This window comes from Tyto alba, unplaced genomic scaffold (assembly GCF_018691265.1).
Source record: "Tyto alba isolate M040663 unplaced genomic scaffold, T.alba_DEE_v4.0 Super-Scaffold_27, whole genome shotgun sequence".
Taxonomy (NCBI): Eukaryota; Metazoa; Chordata; class Aves; order Strigiformes; family Tytonidae; genus Tyto; species Tyto alba.
Genome location: NW_024881301.1, coordinates 28,903,869 through 28,912,913, shown reverse-complemented (window position 1 = coordinate 28,912,913; position 9,045 = coordinate 28,903,869).

Sequence of the window (9,045 nt, the reverse complement as noted above, 5' to 3'; positions counted from 1 at the left end):
GCCCACAGGGTGTATGACCACGGGCTGTATGCCTACAGGGTGTATGACCACGGGCTGTATGCCCACAGGGTGTATGCCTACAGGGTGTATGCCCACAGGGTGTATGACCATGGGCTATATGCCCACAGGCTGTATGCCTACAGGGTGTATGCCCACAGGGTGTATGACCACGGGCTGTATGCCCACAGGCTGTATGCCTACAGGGTGTATGACCACGGGCTGTATGCCCACAGGCTGTATGCCTACAGGGTGTATGACCACAGGCTGTATGCCCACAAGGTGTATGACCACGGGCTGTATGCTCACAGGGTGTATGACCATGGGCTGTATGCCCACAGGCTGTATGCCTACAGGGTGTATGCCCACAGGATGTATGACCACGGGCTGTATGCCTACAGGGTGTATGACCATGGGCTGTATGACCACAGGGTGTATGCCCACAGGCTGTATGCCTACAGGGTGTATGCCCACAGGGTGTATGACCACGGGCTGTATGCCCACAGGCTGTATGCCTACAGGGTGTATGACCACAGGCTGTATGCCCACAAGGTGTATGACCACGGGCTGTATGCTCACAGGGGGTATGACCATGGGCTGTATGCCCACAGGCTGTATGCCTACAGGGTGTATGCCCACAGGATGTATGACCACGGGCTGTATGCCTACAGGGTGTATGACCATGGGCTGTATGACCACAGGGTGTATGCCCACAGGCTGTATGCCTACAGGGTGTATGCCCACAGGGTGTATGACCACGGGCTGTATGCCTACAGGGTGTATGACCATGGGCTGTATGACCACAGGCTGTATGACCGAAGAAGATGCACCAGTGCCCCACTGGTTGACTCCTGCCAGGGTGGTCCCTGCCCCTGCCCCCCTGTAACCTGATGCCCCTGCCCTGGGGGAATCCCTGAGGTAAGACCCAAAGACAAATTGGGAAGAAGTTTCCAAACCTGGGCAGAAGCTCCATGTAACCAACAGCCAGGTGACAGCTTGCAGACTGTGATGACAGGGGGTTGTGGCACAGGGCCACCCCTCAGTCGAGCCCCAGCTGCTGACCATTCACCCCCATCGCAGTCTGACCTGCCACAGCTGAGAGGTGCCTGTCTCCCCCACCCCGGGCTGTCCTGGGGTGCTTGCTCTCGACACAGGTCCCACTTGCCCTCCCTGTCTCTGGCCCAGCAGACCTGGGCTCCACTCCTTTCCTGCAGGCAGTTTATCCATGCTGTGTCTAACTGCTTGTGGGCAGTGGTTTTGCAGAGAGAGAGAAATTAAGAAGCCCTTGCACAGGGGGGATATGCTGACTGTGCCTAAACCCAAGCCTTTCATCTCAAAGAAAGTTACTTTCTTGTCTAAAGGGGTTGGTCTGAGCGCTGTGCCCTCCACTGGCAGAGCAGGAGAAGATTTGCATCCACCGGGAGCACGGACGGGTGTGGAAAGGCTCAGGTGGGCTCAGAAACCCCCTCAGAGCTGTTCATGCCAAAGTGGAAAGCATTCCCTTTCAGTTACCGGGAGTGGAGTCTCTTGTTGCCGCTCTGGAAAGCAAGGCTTGAGGCCAAAAGCAATTTCTTGTACTTCAATAGCTGAAAATAAAGCTTTAAAAAATAAGAACATGTCAGGGAATTAAATGAGAACCACAAATTTAGCAGGGCTAGTGATTGCCCAGGAGAATATTGAGGAGAAATGTATAGAAAAGAGGGGTTTTGAGACACAGTTAAGTGAATTACTGGTCCCATTCGTAACATCTGTTACAGTCCTGGCTGCTGGGTATTTACTTTCAAAGAAATCAGCTTCCACTACTGTCTGCTGAAGAGCCCTAAATCAGGTGTGCAGATGCAATTGCTGAAAATGAATCTGTCAGAGAAAATCTCACGTAACCAAGGAGTCCTGTTTGGGCTCCCCTCCTGACCCAGCTTTGCCTCAGGGATAACCTAAACCAATGTTCCTCAAACCCATTGGGAATAAGCAACACAGGTACAAGGCAGACTTACTAAAACAGTTAACAAAACTTTAAAATCTTTACCATGAGCCGGTAATGGCATCTGGGAGTTAGTCATCCACAGGGAATGTCAAATGGTGTTATCTTTGGCTCTCTATAAAAAAAAAAAGTCAGGATTATTTTAGTGCCAAACAGCAGACATAGCCTGATGCCATTTTGGAAGCACCAGCAGCCTCAGATGGACAACGTATGCCCAGAGCTTCTTGTACCTTCATGCAGCAGCAGGGACTTGTTTTGACAGGGCTGCAGTGCACAGAGCGTGACGGATGATCTGTAAAGTGAGTACAGCTGGGCATGAGATCCTCATTTGCTCCTCTGAGCTCAGGCCATTGACCTGGGGCTCTGAGCAATGAGGTCTTCATTTAACTCAATCTCTATTTAGGTGTGCCTTTCTTATTCCCTCCAACTTGTCATTTCTCTTTGACGTGTGCAAGTTTTTGTAGGAAATTACGCATGAGTATATCAAAAGCTATTTATTGACAATGTCAAGAAATCAGTATGCTAACATGTCCTGGTTTCAGCTGGGATAGAGTTAATTTTCTCCCTAGTAGCTGGTATAGTGTTGTGGTTTGGATTTAGTATGAGAATAAAGTTGTTAACACACTGATGTTTTACTTGTTGCTAAGTAGCACTTATCCTAAGTTAAGTATTTTTCACTTTCCCGTGCTCTGCCAGCAAACAGGTGCACAAGCAGCTGGGAGGGAGCCTGGCCAGGACAGCTGACCCCAACTAGCCAAAGGGATATTCCATAGCATAGGATGCCATACTCAGTACATAAACTGGGCGGGGGGGAGTTGGCTGAGTGGGGCAGATCACTGCTTGGGGACTTGTTTTTCCTGGGTTTTATTTCTCTTTTTTTGTTATCTTCCTTTTCATTATTATCATTAATAATAATAATATAAAATTAAATAATATAAGAAATAATACCATGTAGCAATCTAATAAATATAATATATAAACACACACTCTATTTATAATAAAATAATGGATACTAAATAAATAATAACTATTAATAATAATTTATTTTATTTCAATTATTAAACCGTTTTTATCTCAACCCACAAGTTTTACTTCTTTCTCCGATTCTCTCCCCCAGCCTCCTGGCGGCGGTGGGGAGGAGTGGGCGAGCAGCTGCGTGGTGCTTAGTTGATGTCTGGGGTTAAAACATGACATAATGTTTCTGGTTTTCAGACATATTTTGGGCATGTTGGGTTTTTTGTTGTTGTTGTTTTGGGTTTGATTGTTGCTTTTTTTTTTTTTAAATAAAATTTTGCTCAAGGGACTGCTGTTGACTGAGGTTGTGCAGCAAGTGCTTGCTGCAGTCCCTGCTCTGCACAGCAAAGACCCATGGAAGCCAATTGAGCCACGGCTCCTGATTAACTTCAGGCAAAAGTCTCTGAGCCCTCCTGAAAGGGGATGGACTGCTATTCAGAGCAAAGATTTCTGTACTGTCGCTTCTGTGAAACAGGCAGAAAAAAGCAAAGGCATTAACTTCTCACAGCCTTTGTCAAAATTACTCAGAACACCTTTGCCCACAAAGACTGGATAGCTCAGATGAAAATGTTGACATAAAAGTTTAAGTTTCACAAAGATTTCCAACATTTTTTTTAAAGAAGATACTAGGTTTTGCTTCTTTGCCTTCTCTCTTTTTACTCAAGTTTGGGCAAGGGGGAAAATTTTAAACACAAGTTTTATATTTCATGAGAAAAGATGGTATTTTTCTTCCTTTTCTGAAAAAAAAATCCTATTTTCACCTTTCAAATTATTTATCAAAACATTTTTATTTCCCTCTGCACTTTGGACATTTGATCTCTATGAGGCAATGCTGTGTTTAACCTTGCTAGCTCTGAAAGCAATAAAATATAAAATGAATAGGTGAAAAGGGGCAGTAAATTCCCATTGCATTATTATCTGGCAGGTTCTGAGTCACAGGAAGATGTCAACAAAATAAAATTTATTTAATATTGATGAACGTGACATTAATGCACCTGGAGAGAAATAACAACAATCAACACAGATATTTAGAAAACATTACTATAGGAAAAGACCTTGGAGTTGTAGTGAGTAATGAAGAGCGTGATAGCTCACACTGTGAGGGGGGCAATCACAATCCTGGTGTGTGTAGAGCAAAGAGGGATCTGTCATGAGACCAAAAGGGAATGACAAGTGCAGCATTATGCAGTCTGGGTAAGGCTGGAGCCGGAGCACAGCGTGCATTTTTAAGCCTCACTTTCTAAAAAGGACACTGAAAAGTGGCAGAGGACTTAAGGACGGGCAGTGGGAATGGTGAAGGGAACTGCAGGTGATGGGTGTGGTGGGAAGGCAATTCCCTGGGCAGGAGGGAGCCCCGGGACAAGCGCTAATATTTGTGTGCCGTTAGGATAGACCTTCCCTGCAGCAGAGGTGGTAAAAGGGTCTCAAATTAGAAGCGGAACAATCCCATTTAGATACAAGAGAAATGACTCGATAGTAAGGGCTATTACACAGGCAATAGAATAAACTGTCTGGTGAGCAACTGAACACAAGTCGCTACTGGTAGAAGATTTCCAAGGCGAGACTGGAAAACATAGCAATGGGATTTACCATAGAAGAGGCCTCTCAGCCTCACTGAAGCACAGCTGATCCAAAAAGTCCTTTGCTGTCATTTTCATCTGTGATTCTGGGATCTCATAGGCTGCAAAAAATGACTCCACACACAACAGAAGAGGTGATACACCCAGCTTATTAATTAAATCCATCTGCCACACACGTTAAGCCTAAACCATGACTGGGACAAGAGGTCCAGCCCTACAAGCCTCCCCCCAGCCATCCCATCTGCTTTACAAGAGTTTGCAAGCGCAGGTCCAGAAGTTGGAGACGCTGCATTCAGAGTCATCTGCAGAGATGGCTTTTACCACCGCATTCACAAAGGAAGCTGGCACAGCTCCTGTCTATTTTGAAAGGTTTGCTTCTGGAATTTGCAATGCTTGTATCATTTAAATACTAAATTATCATAAATGTAATTTACATGTTTCCCAAATAAGGGAATGCAAGTGGAGAGGGTTTCTAAATGTTCATATTTCCAAATTAAAGGAATGTAAATTAGCCTGCTGTTCAATTCAGTGTGTAATGTGTTATTTCACGGTTGTCTCCTTGATATTACAGGCCCCTTTTACATTAGTCAGTGTCACATCCCACCCAAATCACCATGAGATAAAGATGTTCCCCTTTAATGTAATAAAGTACAACAACAACATTCCAACAGAGAAAACAGCACGCATACTTATTTGGTACACATGCACCATCTCTCACTGGAAATACTCCACCGTGTCTCCTCCACCACAACATGCAGCATTGCGTAGCACCTTTCGTCAAAAAAGCCCGTCATGGAGGGGCTCCCGTTGACTCCTCATCCCTTCCTCCAGCACCCCACATCTTCCTGAGGAAACAGCTACTTCAGCTTCCCACGGAACATCCGTCTCTTGATGGCACCGGCGTGATGCTCAGGGGCGCGGCAGAGCTCAGCCTGCTTCCCTCCGGTGGGTTTCTGCTCTGCTTGTTTTTCCTCATGTCCTTATAACCAAGCAGAGGGAAATTATAGGATGGTGCAAAAGTAATTTGTCAGGTGCTGGTGACAGCCGTTCCCTCCCACCCTGGTTATCTTTAAAGGAAAAGCGGACGCTGTGTGTAGCGTGGTTAAAAGACCAGTAGGAGGAGAGCAAGGGAATGATTTGTTAGACTTTAAGTCAATCATAACTCAGTCCGGACAACCATAAAACATCTTTACTTCTACCAATAGGTGAAATTTATAGTGCTGTTCACTGGGAAGTGAAATGCTCCCACAGGGTGAGGGGAGGTCTTGAAAGTTTCCTATTCATTTAAAGGGAAATGTGTTGCTCCTTGCTCTTCCCTCTCCAGCTTTACTTTCCAGCAGACAGCCTTGCAAATCCGTTCCGGTGACAGCCGGTTGCTGGTGTAGTGAATCAGAGAGCACATTCCGAAGGCACGGCGGCTTGGGTAGAGCTCGCCCCTTGCTGCCTGCGCTCAGGCCAGCGCTGCAGGGCTGCTCCTGTCCCTGCCGCGGCCCCAGGGTTCGCTCGGGTGGCTGAGGACAGCCTAGGCAGCTGCTCTGACCATTTCCTCACCTCTCTGAGCTGCTGGGCCTCTTGGGGTGCCCACAGCACCAGGGGCATCGCAGCCCCGCATCCCCCCCCCCCCCGCCCCCAGTGCCCCATGGGCTCCCTCTCTGCAGAGGCCTGAGAAAAGTGGGAGAGGAGCCTCAGGTGTCCTTTGCATTACAGCGACCAACTCGCTCCCACCACTTGCAAAGTCCCTCGGGCAGAGATTCCCCCCTCTGGATCCACTCTCCTCCTCTCTCAGCCTGGCAGGGAGCACCCAGCTGGGCAAGGATGCACATGTCCTCCTCAAAAGGGCTGACCCAGAGCAGCGGCCCCTCGTGCCCTCTGGAGTGTTGTCAGAGCTCGTCTTTTGTGGAGGAGGGTGGCTTCCTCACCCAGGAGTATAAAGAGTATCCAAAGCGTGATAATCTCACCCCAGGGAGCATAGGAAAGTCTGCATTATTTCCTTCAGCTCCTGATACCATAGGTAAGCTGCATGAGGCACTTTCTTGGAAGGAAATAGGTGGCCTTTCAGCAGCTTCCAGCAGGACCATAACCTCCTGTTGTCGCCAGGAGCTTTTACTGAGCTGGTGGAGGAGTGGCCCAGCTTGAGGGGAGCTACCCTCTCCCGTGTCTCAACAGGAGCCAGCTCAGGACAAAGCAATCCTGTTACTCTCAGTCCCTTTTGCTGTCTAACGTTTGCTTTGGTCGTGTGAGTATAACTTTACACAAACACAACTCCTGCGTGTGATTCTTCCAGCTTCCTTTGGCCATATCAACAGCTAAACGATGGGGACTGCAAGCGTCAGAGATGCAAAACCACACAACACACCACAAACCAAATTCTGATTGGGTGACCCTGATGCAAATGCAGCCCCATGACGCTTATATTCATGTAGTCTTCCAGAGTCACAGCATTATCTCTGAAAACAACTCACTGCAATTTCTCTCCACAGCCAAGGGTAAGGTAATGTGCTGTGAAAGCACAAGACACTGAGTACTTGTGTCTTACGCCCAGCTCTGCCACTGGTATCACATTAGCTGATGATGTCTTGTCTTTCCTGTCTGAGAAAATGATGCTAAGATGCTGACTTGGGGGTTGGCTGGTTGGTAAGATAATTTCTTCTGGCTGTAAAACATAGATATGACAAAACAAGACTTTCCTAGGAATGTATCTGTCATAACAATTTCTGTGTGGCAGGCAAGTTTCTCTGGTCCAGAGGGAGATGTCCCATTTCATCAGAGAAAGTGCTCTACCTCAACTGTGGAGGAGTAAATGGAAAACAACTGCTCGGTGCTCCATGCAAAGCAATAGGGAGTTGGTAAGCATTGTAATTCACAAAGGAGAAGCAGATGAAGAGCATCTGCCCTTCACAATCTCACTAGGATGGAGGAAGGGGAAACATATCCTCTTGCAGAACATGACAGACCCAGATCAAACCTGCCTGAGCCAAAAGAGGCGTTTGGAAGGGCAGCTTCCCTCTTCCCACCGACTGCTCGGCCTCAAACCCACAGAGCCCATCTTGTCCCCATCAGTGCAAAGATCTCCCTGGGCAAGAGCAAAATGTCTGCAAGCAACACAATAGTTAGGGCACGTTTAAATGTAAGGCCTGCTCTGGGCTGGAAGGCAAATGCCCCTCCTCTTGGATGTGCTTAATATACGGTGTGCTCACTGTCTCTCAGTTTTTATTAACATTTTTGGAAGACTGGGTTTGCTTCTGCTTCAGAATAGAAAAAACCTGGATATTTTTTTTTTTTTTTTTTAAATGATCCTGTATCTGGCTAGCCCTCATTCTGATCAGCATAAAATGCATTGCGAACTATTGATGAAGAGCACTATATAAGATGTATTATTCCTTGGGCATCCTGGAAGATTTAAGATTTACTCTGTGCGCTCTAAATTGTCATTAGTTTGCAAATTCAAAACATCAAATATTTCAGACAGACCAAAGGCAGTTCTCTTCAGCAAGTACTAATTTCACAGGAAGTTTTAACTTCCAAGATTTATCTATATTTTAGCATAAGTCTCATTTGCAGTTATTTCATGCAGTTTTCTGCTTGAAAAAACAGTCTTAGCTTTAGGAGATAGTATATCTTGTCAGCCTTCATAATGCAAAAAACAGTTAAATCTATTACTTGCCTTAAATGCCTGGGAAGAGAAGTTCTTCCCAAAGAAGTTTTTCAAAACTTAAAAGAAAAATGGGAACTGAAGTTCAGAATAGAAATAATTTTGCAGCCTGAATTGCAATGGAGGTGGACTATATGGTCTGGAACACAAAATCCTTATTTCTGCTATTGCAATGCTGGAAGGCAGAAGTTATTCACCAGAAAAGACGAACATCATAAGCTCCAGCCAGTCAAAAAATAAAAAGGCAGGTTTCTGAAAGGAAGTTCATTTTCATAAACAGTACTATCATGGCTAAGTTATTCTGTAGCACCGATTGACTGAGGCTCTCAATTGCTGCATTCCCTGTGGCAGCACGAATGCCGTCGGACAATCGGGTTGAAGTGAGCAATTGCGAGCCACCATTAGCAGCAGCAGCGCATTCCCACTGCAGCAGAGCCACCCTGAGAGTTTTCCTCCCACTCCTGCGAAGCAGGAGCCAGCCAAAACGGATTGAATCTGCCGCCCCTCGTTCTTCTGACAAAATTGAAACACAGGTATCAAGACAGAAGCGTGTCCCAAGATCAATGCCTCCTGCTTTGAAAATAAACATTCCAGCTTTCCTTCTGTATTTACTGCATTTACCATTTATGCAGCAGCAGGAGACCATTATCCTGTGACAATGTTCTGCTCTACTGACATTACCTCTTAATTATATCTTCATTTAAACCAAATTAGAGAGCGGTCAGGAGAGTTAAGCCAACTGAATTGCTCATTTGGCTGAACATCCCAACACCTTTTTTTAGAAAAGTGATGCTGGCTCGTGCAACAAAATGTTTAATGAT